Source organism: Bos indicus, chromosome 17, assembly GCF_029378745.1.
Source record: "Bos indicus isolate NIAB-ARS_2022 breed Sahiwal x Tharparkar chromosome 17, NIAB-ARS_B.indTharparkar_mat_pri_1.0, whole genome shotgun sequence".
NCBI classification, from domain to species: Eukaryota; Metazoa; Chordata; class Mammalia; order Artiodactyla; family Bovidae; genus Bos; species Bos indicus.
In genome coordinates this window covers 2,929,721-2,940,993 of record NC_091776.1, presented here as the reverse complement: position 1 = coordinate 2,940,993, position 11,273 = coordinate 2,929,721, and positions in this window count along the sequence as shown.

The following is an 11,273-nucleotide window of genomic DNA, read 5'->3' as shown; positions in this document are numbered from 1 at the left end:
TTTGACTATGATAGAGTAAGTTGTCAGAGGATGCTTGTTGATAAATGTACTAGAAAGCCTGTTTCACTGTGAAAAAGTCTGAGATGGCCAATAACAAGAATGCTGTTGATTCAAACAAAGCAATGATACACTTAGTGGAATTCTGTGTGTAAGATGTGGACATGCATTGGTGACTTTCAAGACATTCCTTTGCTAAAACAGCTTCCAAGCCATTGGAAAGGGAAATTGGATAGAGAATTTTGGAGCTAAGAATGGTCTTTTTTGTCCACATTGTTCATCCATTCACTTTCATCTCTAAATTATCTCTTTTCACCTTTAAATCCAGACCTTCAGAAGAAAACATTTTTCATTTTGCACTTTACGAATTTCTTAAAATATGTTTTCTGCCTAACTTTAAAATATTAAAAGGTTGCAAGCAGGTTTGCTCTAGATATATAAATGACAATAGCCAAGTTTGAATCTTGGCATTTTTTGAAATAGTTTCAGAAGACCCAAGCTAATTCCATCATGCTGGATATTGAGGTCTGGCCATAACTCTTAGGGTAGGTGACCAAAAGAAAGCTCCAGAAGCCTTTTCTATTCATCTACTCCTAGAGAGCCCACAACCCCAAGACACCTGGGTGAGACCCACTGGGTAGGGGATGATAAGAACACACAAATGTCATTTAAACCAGAATCTGCTCCAGACACAAAATAAAGCAGTTGTATTTTAACAAACACAGATGACCAAGGAGTCCTGTCACAGCCTTTCTTATTCATGTTGCTTCTCATATTTGTCAACCAGTTATGCTGAAAACAGTAACATAAAAGGAAAGGGAAAGATTGGGAAACGTGTGGTTCCTTTTCCTTTCAAGCCTTCCTTATTCATCTATAAGTCAGAGTATTTGTAAGATGCCTATATATTAAGAAATGGAAATAAAAGCAATTGAGTTAATTTTCTGCAGAGTTTCCACAGCTAGGTAAGAGCAAAACATCTATGCATATATGAGTAATGAATTACAAATTATAATTTTGGGGATTTGTTATATGAGTTAAGCGCTCTTATATTTGTATTTAAGATAGGCATAGTGCAATATAAAGGCAACGGCTAAAACTTTTAATAATTTAAGTTTCATTTTTTTACTTAGAATGACATAAAGTAGCAAATTCTAAAAACAAAGTGTAAGAAAGAAAAAAGCTTTATATTTTAGTGTGTATTGTTAATGGCACTTTATTCTTGGTTTTTAAACAGCAGAATCTGCATTTTCATTTTGCCCTGGGCCCCACAAATTACATAGCTGACTGTAGTCTTAAAGCTTATGAGTTAATATATATAAATTCACTTGGCATAATTTCAGGCTATATGCAAATGTTTTATGAGTGTTGCTCTTACTGTCATTATCATTATTTAAAAGATACAGACATTCAGATAATTTCTTTTCACAAAAGCAAAATTTATCCACATGCTGCTTATAAAGGTATTACCTATAATAAAATGCTAAAAGAGGGTTTATTTTAATAAATGTGAATATTTACTAGTTATTGTATTTGTTGAGTGGCTATTTAGCTATATACCATAATATTCTTTATATGTTACTTCACACGTTTGCCTATTTTCTGGCAATCATATATTTATTTTACCTTTTTGCTTCCCTGGGTTAGGAAGATCCCCCTGAAGAAGGGAATGGCTACCTATTCCAGTATTCTTGCCTGGAGAATTTCATGGACAGAGGAGCCTGGTGGGCTACAATCCATGGGGTCTCAAAGAGTCAGACACAACTGAACGACTAACACTTTTGCTTTCGAATTTCTAACTTATGTGAGGTGAACCATAGCTGCTTTGCACCATTTTTAATGCAGAATGTTGAAATGGCTCAAATGTACAACCAGAAATTTAAGGATTCTAAAATAACTTATGATCTTTCCTCTAAACATGTTAGCTATCCTTAAGCAAGTATTTATTATGGTGTCTTATACATAAAAGTTTTCTCACCAAACGTTCATTAACTGATGGACGGAATGGTGTATATCCATACAATGAAATAGTATTCAACAATAAAAATAAATGAAGTGCTGATACCTGCTACATCTTGAGTGAAATTGATTGTGGTGATGATTGTACAACTCTGTGAAAACACTAAAAACCAATGTATTGTGTATTTTAAGTGGATGAATTGTATGCTATATGAATACTTTCCAGTGACATAATTCAACTGTTTAAAAGGGGTAATTCAGCAATAGAAGGCCCATATTAACTTTTTTTTTTATTTTTTAACTTCACGATATTGTATTGGTTTTGCCATATATCAACATGAATCCGCCACAGGTATACATGTGTTCCCCTTCCTGAACCCTCCTCCCTCCTCCCTCCCCGTACCATCCCTCTTTTTAACCCTATATTTTATCAAGCATGATCAATACTAAAAAATTATCAAAATACTATCAAACAAGCAGAATAGTATTAAAATTGTTTGATTTTTTTTTTTTTTTTACTTTACTATATTGTATTGGTTTCGCCATATATCAACAGGAATCTGCCACAGGTATACACGTGTTCCCCATCCTGAACCCTCCTCCCTCCTCCCTCCCTGTACCATCCCTCTCTGTGGTACATATACACAATTGTTTGATATTTTAAAGAACAGATAACTTCAAAATAAACCCTTCTGCTTCCTGACATTTCAAGAGTCCTCGAATTGTTGGACATTTAGCTTTTTCCAACAGATTCTCCTATTGTTAGATATTAAAGATGTTCCACATGACCTTCTGTGGATGGGGAGAGATTTTACAATGTTGCACCTTAACTCATTTACAAACTTTAAAGAGAAGGAATAACTGGATTCAAAGAAATTAAGGTACAAAAGCAACGTAAATTGTTGAAAACTTGACTGTCATTTGGCTGTCTACGTGAAAACAGGGGATCTGTTACTAGCTCTTGTCTTATAGAAATACTCATTATATACACAGAGATCAATGATATGAGTTATAGGACAGCTTGTATTAACCAATTAAAAATTTAAAAATTGTATTTCTTCAAGTAGTAGAACATTTAAATGAATGACACATTGTAGAATATAATATAATTAAAACCAATGAAGCAATGTACAAATACAGGGTATGGGTAGATCCTTAAATACATTGTTTAAGAAAACACACAAAGCATTTCTCAATATGTACAGTGTAATGTCATTTATAGAAATCATGTTTGTTTCAGTTGGGGCTGCTGTAACAAAAATACCATAGACTCAGTGGCGTAGACAGCATTTATTTCTCATAGTTATGGAGGGTAGGAAGTCCAGGATCAAGATACAGCATTCAGTGACAGCCTTCTTAGTGATTGGTTCATAGATGGCAATCTTCTTGCTGTGTCCTCACCAGAAAATTCTCAGGCTTCTCTTCTCAAGGACACTAATCCTTTTCTTAAGGACTCCACCTTCAGAACCTAATCACCTCCCAAAGGCCTCATCTCCTAACATTAATACATCAGGGGTTAGAATTTTAACATTTTGGATTTTGGGGTACTCATTCTAGTCCATAGCACTCTGCCTAAATACAGGGGTACCAATAAAACCTAAATAGATACATACATACGTATGAGAATAGACAAAAATAGGCACATCACATTGCAGTGAAATATAATGTGCATTGCAAACTGTTCATGAAATAACTTTAACAATTTACATTTACCTTGAAAGCTTATGAGTGTGGAATTAATGGGGCTTCCCACATGGTGCAGCGGTAAAGAATCCGCCTGCCAACGCAAGAGATGAGGGTTCAATTCCTGGACTGGCAGATCCCCTGGAGTAGGAAATGGCAACCCACTCCAGTATTCTTGCCTAGGAAATTCCATGGACAGAGGAGCCTGGTGGGCTACAGTCCATGAGGTCGCAGAGTTGGACACGACTGAGCATGCATGTATGTGGAATTAATATAATTTGGCATCAAAACATTTTTGGATTATATATATATATTTGATTTAGAAGAAAAGTTTATTACTTTTTTTTCAGAATACTAGAAGACGAAAGCTTGACGAAGTTGGTTTTGGTTGGGATAAGAAGAAGAAAGCAGTAGTTTACAGTAGGTGTCATAAAGACTCTCCAGGGTGGGTATCGGTGAGTAGTCAACTGCTTATCAACAAGGGCCACCAGTTCTACAAGGTTGAGACCCATTTCTCTAAACTTGCTTTCTGAGAAATCTCATCCATTAATGTGTCCTCAAATACTCTTGGTTTACATCTAACTTTGTTCCTTGGTTTAAATGTCTTTGAATGATTTCCCATTGCTTACACATTATATGGCAGAATAAAAACCAAGTTCTTGGCTCAGTATTTAAGGGCCTTTTCCAGCAAGGTGCTCTTCCCACATGACCAGACTTGTAGCCACACGTTCTGGGAAACAAACTCACTCAGAAGGACAATGCAGATAGTGGAGTGCGGACACCGGCGGGCCCAAGGCAGAGTCTCCTCTTAGCCAAGGACTCCAACCAGTTTTGTGAAAACCTTATATACCCTAAGTGTACTAAACCCATCTCCCCAAATTCCCTGAAACTAATCTGAACAAAGGAAAAGAAAGATAAAATCAAAGTTAACCTGTGATTCGTATGCCTTAAGCCTAGGTAGTTGACAATGGACAGTTATCAGTAGGCCTGAGGTCATACCCCAATAAGCATAATAGAATGTATGATTGTATTTAGTTACACAGATAACTCAGGTATTCTTTTAGGCAATGGAGAGTCTAGGGGCCCCAAACCCAGCATTTCCTAGGTTTTTTTTTGCCAGTTGGCTTCCAGTTAGATTCTGCTAATAGAATGCATCATCAGGAATTCACACGGCAGAGAGATGGGGGAAATCAGTGTTTGTTCTCTGTACACCTCTCTCCTTCCTTTGTAGAGAAGCATTCTTGAAGCTGTGTCCATTCCAAGTAAAGTTTGCCCGATTTAGCAAATAAAAATAAAAGACAGCCAACTAAACGTGAATTGAAAATAAGCAATGAATGCTTTTTTTATTATAGATATATCCCATGCAATATTTGAAACACACTTATAATGAAAAGTTATTTATTTGAATTTTACATTTTTCTGGGTGTCCTGTATTTTACTTATCAACTCTAATGACAAAAGCTCAGCATTTTGTTTAATTATCTTCCCTTATTCTAGTTTCTGGGTTGATACTGTCCATTTCTGAGTCTTTGAGGATTGATTCTACTGCATAAAATAGCTTTCCCTTTTTGGCTTCATTCATTGACAGCTTAAGTTTTCTCTAGCAGCAGCAGCAGCAGTGTGTTGGTTACCATTTGTTCTACATGACTTTTTATTTCCAAAATTTTTTGTTTTTTTCTTGTTGCTTATTCCCACTCTTGTGGTTTTGTTATTGGTGAACTTGAGGTTCCTTCTTCATCATGAAAGAATTTGGAGACAACCAAAGAGGTTAAGAAAGTAAAGGAAATGTTTTTTAAGTAAGGACATGCACATGCTCTCAGAGGGCTCCCCGGTGGGAAAGAGCCTGCCTGCCGATACAGGGAACAGGAGAGACGCAGGTTCAGTCCCCGTGTCAGGAAGACGTCCTAGAGGAGGGCCTGGAAACCCACTCTAGTGCTCTTTCCTAGAGAATCGCATGGACAGGAGTCTGGCAAGCTACAGTCCCCGGGGTCACGAAGTCAGACAGGATTGAAGCGAGTTAGCACGCATGCATTCTCAGAGGGAGATCAGGCAGACAGGTAAAGAATTGGTGCCCTGGGCCTCTTTGGCAAGTTGGTTTTGAAAGTGAAAGTGAAGTCACTCAGTCGTGTCCCACTTTTTGCGACCCCATGGACTGTAGCCCACCAGGCTTCTCTCCCATAGAATTCTCCAGGCAAGAGTACTGGAGTGGGTTGCCATTTCTCCTCCAGGGGATATTTCCGACCCAGGGATTGAACCCGGGTCTCCCACATTGCAGTCAGATACTTTACCCTCTGAGCCACCAGGGAAGCCCGTTGAGTGAAGTGAGTGAAGTTGCTCAGTCGTGTCCAACTCTTAGCGACCCCGTGGACTGTAGCCCACCAGGCTCCTCCGTCCATGGGATTCTCCAGGCAAGAATACTGGAGTGGGTTGCCATTTCCTTCTCCAGGGGATCTTACTGATCCAGGGATCGAACCCAGGTCTCCCGCATTGCCGTCAGACGTTTTACCGTCTGAGCCACCAGGGAAGTTGGTTTTGAGCGACAAACAAATACAGGGATGGAATATTCACTGAGGAAGAAGAAGTTTGGGGGTCAGCTTCCCTGATTTTCATCCCGGCTCCATTTTTCCAAGGGGAGGAGGGATTTCTGTCCCTATTTAGTTTAGATCAGAAGTGCCATGACATTGGTGCATGAAGAGTGCTTCTTATCTATAAGGCTAATCTTATGGGTCTTCTCAGGTGACGTAGTAGTAAAAAAATCTGCCAGCCAATGCAGGAGACCCAAGAGTTGTGGGTTCAATCCCTGGGCCAGGACGATCCCCTGGAGGAGGAAATGGCAACCCACTCCAATATTCTTGCCTGGAAAATCCCGTGGACAGAGGAGCCTGGCAGGCTATATGGGGTTGCAAAGAGTCAGACACAACTGAACGACTGAGCACAGTCTTATCCAACGGAAAGCACAAGGAACAAAGGTTAACATTTGGATGCAATGCAAGAGATCCCGCCTTTCCCCACCTTTTTTGGGTCTGCTACTCAGACCCTTATAACTCAATTTCCTGTCAGCCTGAAGTTTTCTGCTTTCCTTTGTCTATGAGCCCCTACTGTTCACAAGAGGCCTGATTTCCTGCCACCTGGCCCCTGTCCCCATTTCTCTGCTCATAGCTAGCTACCTGCCTGCTATAACAGTTTTATGCCTAAAACAAACAAAAACAATTCTACTGTCACTTTAGTGAGGTTTTGGGAAGAAGCAAAAGTAGATTTATATATTCAATCCACCACTTTTATATTTATTTAATATATTCTTACCATTTTTTTTTTTCTATTTTGGCTATTTTTCTTACATCAGCAAGTTTGAATCCACTTCAGTTTTTCTTTTAATGGCAGCATAGTATTCTCTGTGCCACTGTCTCTATGTGCCAGAAGTTACTACTAAACTAATTTTTACTAAAGGAATTATAAATTTCTGTTGGCTTTTGAGAGCTGGGAGATAAAGACAAATGTGGAAACACATTTCCTATGAATGTGTCTGGATATGGAACAGTTATGTATGAGTGAGGAAACAGCTAATAGATTTGATTATCTGGTTGATATTTTCTATTAATATTTTGACTGGAAGTAGTAGTTACTAATTCCTAATAGATTGCAAAGTAAAAGATTTACCTTAGCTTCTATTTTATACTCCCATTAAGGGTTTAACTGATGTCCGTCTAGACTTAATACAGACTTTTTTGTATTAAGATCATACTATATATTGTTCTACACATTTTCCCCAATATTCTGTGGCTATGTTGTTAAAATTAACTCATTTATGTTTGGCTTCCCTGGGTCTTCACTGCATGCAGGCTTTTTCCAGTTGCAGCGATCTGAGCTATTTATTCTTTCCTGGCGGAGCATGGGCTCTAGGGCTTAGCTGCCCTGCAGCATGTGGAACCTCCCCAAACCAGGGATCCAACCCACATGCCCTGCATTGTCAGGCAGATTCTTAAGCACCGGAACACCAGGCCAGTCCTTCTGTGGCTATCTTTATACATTGACATTGTCTAATATATTCTTTTTAAAACATACTATTTTTTCATACAGAAAAACGTATTAGTCAATCCTCTATTCATGGGAAGATGCTTTGTATATGTAGGACAGATACTCCCACCTGCCATTCTGATCTTTCAAAAGTTACTTAAATATTTCCCAATTGATCATCAATTTGTCAACACCTCCAACAAAACTCATTGAAAATTTGATTAGGATCATATAAATCTACTTTAATTTTCACGGAAACAGCGTATTTTAAAATTTATCTTTTCTTCCATGGTCAAGGTGTGTCTTTCCATTTAAAAACTTTCAATCAAACTTTACAAGATTTCATGCAAAGATGAGCACAATAAAGTACAGAAACAGTATGGACCTAACATAAGCAGAAGATATTAAGAAGACAGAAGAACTATTCAAAAAAGATGATGTGATCACTCACCTAGAGCCAGACATCCTGGAGTGTGAACTCAAGTGGGTCTTAGAAAGCACCACTACAAACAAAGCTAGTGGAGGTGATAGAATTTCAGCTGAGCTATTTCAAAGCATCTTTTAAGATGATGCTGTTAAAGTACCGCACTCAATATGTCAGCAAATTTGGAAAACTCAGCAGTGGCCATAGGAATAGAAAAGGTCAGTTTTCATTCCAATCCCAAAGAGAGGCAATGCCAAAGAATGTTCAAACTACTGCACAACTGCACTCATCTCACTGCTAGCAAAGTAATGCTCAAAATTCTCCAAGCTAGGCTTCAACAGTACGTGAACTGAGAAATTCCTGATGTTCAAGCTGGTTTTAGAAAAAGCAGAGGAACCAGAGATCAAATTGCCAACATCCACTGGATCATCAAAAGAGTAAGAGTTCCAGAAAAGCATCTACTTCGGCTTTATTGACTACGCTAAAATCTTTGACTGTGTGGATCACAATAAACAGTGGAAAATTCTTAAAGAGATGGGAACGCCAGACCACCTGACCTGCCTCCTGAGAAACCCGTATGCAGGTCAGGAAGCAACAGTTAGAACTGGACGTGGAACAACGGACAGGTTCCAAATTGGGAAAGGAGTAAGTCAAGGTTGTATATTATCACCCTGTTTATTTAACTCGTATGCAGAGTGAAGGAAAGTTACATGGCTCAAAATAGCCTGGAGTTAAAACTCCCCTCAAGGTCCTCCCCACCATTCTATGCAAAACAAAGAACTCTCTCATCCCCCCCTACCCCCAGGAAAAAATGGACGTTAAGGTTGATTACACCCAGCTCCCAGCCAGTCCAGCCCCTGGCCTATCTCCAAAATTCCTTGCCCCAGCTGTTTAAGAGATAACTTCTCCAATAACCTTGGAGAAGAACAGGCCCCCTTAAGACAGTAACTTTCCACATACATACTTATATATACTTACTCTTTTCTTGGGTAAGTGCAGCAGCTTGCTAATCTGACTGCTTCCCCTTCTCGCCTCATTAAAGGTGATCTGTTCCTATAAAGTGCTGGTCTCGTTCTTTTTCTGAACCTTGCCTTCTCTCTTACCTTACACAGAGTACATCATGTGAAATGCTAGGCTAGATGAAACACAAGGTGGAATCAAAATTGCCGGGAGAAATATTATATATGCAGATGACACCACCTTTATGGCAGAAAGCAAAGAAGAACTAAAGAGCCTCTTGATGAAAGTGAGAGAGGAGAGTGAAAAGCTGACTTGAAACTCAACATTCAAAAAACTAAGATAATGGCATCTGGTCCCATCACTTCATGGCAAATAGATGGGGAAACAATGGAAACAGTGAGAGACTTTATTTCTGGAGGCTTCAAAATCACTGCAGATGATGACTGCAGCCATGAAATGAAACCATGCTTGCTCCTTGGAAGAAAAGTTATGAGCAGCCTAGATAGCATATTAAAAAAGCAGAGACATTACTTTGCCAACAAAGGTCCACCTAGTCAAAACTGGTTTTTCCAGTAGTAATGTATGGATGTGAGAATTGGACCATAAAGAAAGCTGAGCACTGAAGAATTGATGCTTTTGAACTGTGGTATTGGAGAAGACTCTTGAGAGTCCCTTGGACTGCAAGGAGATCCAACCAGTCCATCCTAAAGGAGATCAGTCCTGGGTGTTCACTGGAAGGACTGATGCTGAAGCTGAAACTCCACCTGGGTTGGCCACCTGATGCGAAGAACTGATTCCTTGGAAAAGACCCTGATGCTGGGAAAGACTGAAGGCAGGAGAAGGGAACAACAGAGGATGAGATTGTTGGATGGCATCACTGACTCGATGGACCTGAGTTTGAACAAGCTCTGGGAGTTGGTGATGGACAGGGAAGCCTGGCTTTCTGCAGTCCATAGGGTCAGAGAGTCAGACACGACTGAGTGAGTGACTGAACTGAATCAAGTTTTATAGTTTCTTTGTTCCTCTACATAGTTTCCACATTTCCTGTTAAAGGTATTCATATATATATATATATATATGATAGGTTTTGTTCATAGGCTGAAAGTGATTTTGGTCTTTTAATTGGAGGATAATTGCTTTACAATGTTGTGTTCGTTTCTGCCATGACAATGTGAATCAGCCGTAAGTATGCATATGCCCCTCCTTCTGGAACCTCCCTCCTATCCCCCATCCCATCCCATCCCATCCCATCCCATCCCATCCTTCTAGGTTGTCACAGAGCACTGGGTTGAGCTTCCTGCGTTGGAAGTTATACAGCAACTTCCCACTAGGTATCTGTTTTACGTATGTAGTGTGTATGTTTCAATGCTGCTCTCTCAATTTGTCCCCTTCTCCTCCCCTCGCTTTGTCCATGTCTGTTCTCTATGTCTGTGTCTATTTCTGCCCTGCAAAGAGGTTCACCAGTACCATTTTTCTACATTCCATATATATACATTTATGATATGTTTTTCTAACTCACTTCACTCTGTATAACAGAATCCAGGTTCATCCAACTCACTAGAATGGACTCAAATTCGTTCCTTTTTACAGCTGAGTAATATTCAGTCCATGGAATTTTCCAGGCAAGAGTACCGGAGTGGGTTACCATTTCCTTCTCCAGGGGATCTTCCTAACCCAGGGATGGAACCCAGGTCTCGTACACTGTAGGCAGATGCTTTACTGTCTGAGCCACCAGGGAAGCCCAATATTATATTGCATATAGGTACTGTAATTTTTTCATCCATTCATATGTGAGTGTACATCTAGGTTCCTTCCATATCCCAGCTATTGTAAATAGTGCTGCAATGAACACTGGGGTACATCTTTTTGGAAAGTGGTTATTTTTAAGACAGTATAAAACTGCTAGCTCACTGCTGTTTTCATGTCCTGTATTTATCTTGTATGGAATCATCTTATAGGGCACTTTCACTAGTTTTTAACTGATTTTCTACTGCTTGCTTTGTACGACTCATCTATAAATCATTATAATTTGACTTTTAATCCTGTTAAAACTCCCAGAACCATATCAAATAAAAAATGAGTGTAGGTATCCCTTTATTATTCCTGTGCCTGCCTCTGTGTTCCACCATGAAGGACAATTTAGTATTACTTCCTAATTACTCCTTAAGAAATTTTTGACATCTCAGCATTCTCTTAGACCTGGTATTATTCTTGAATCCTGTCAAATGATTTTTCTGCA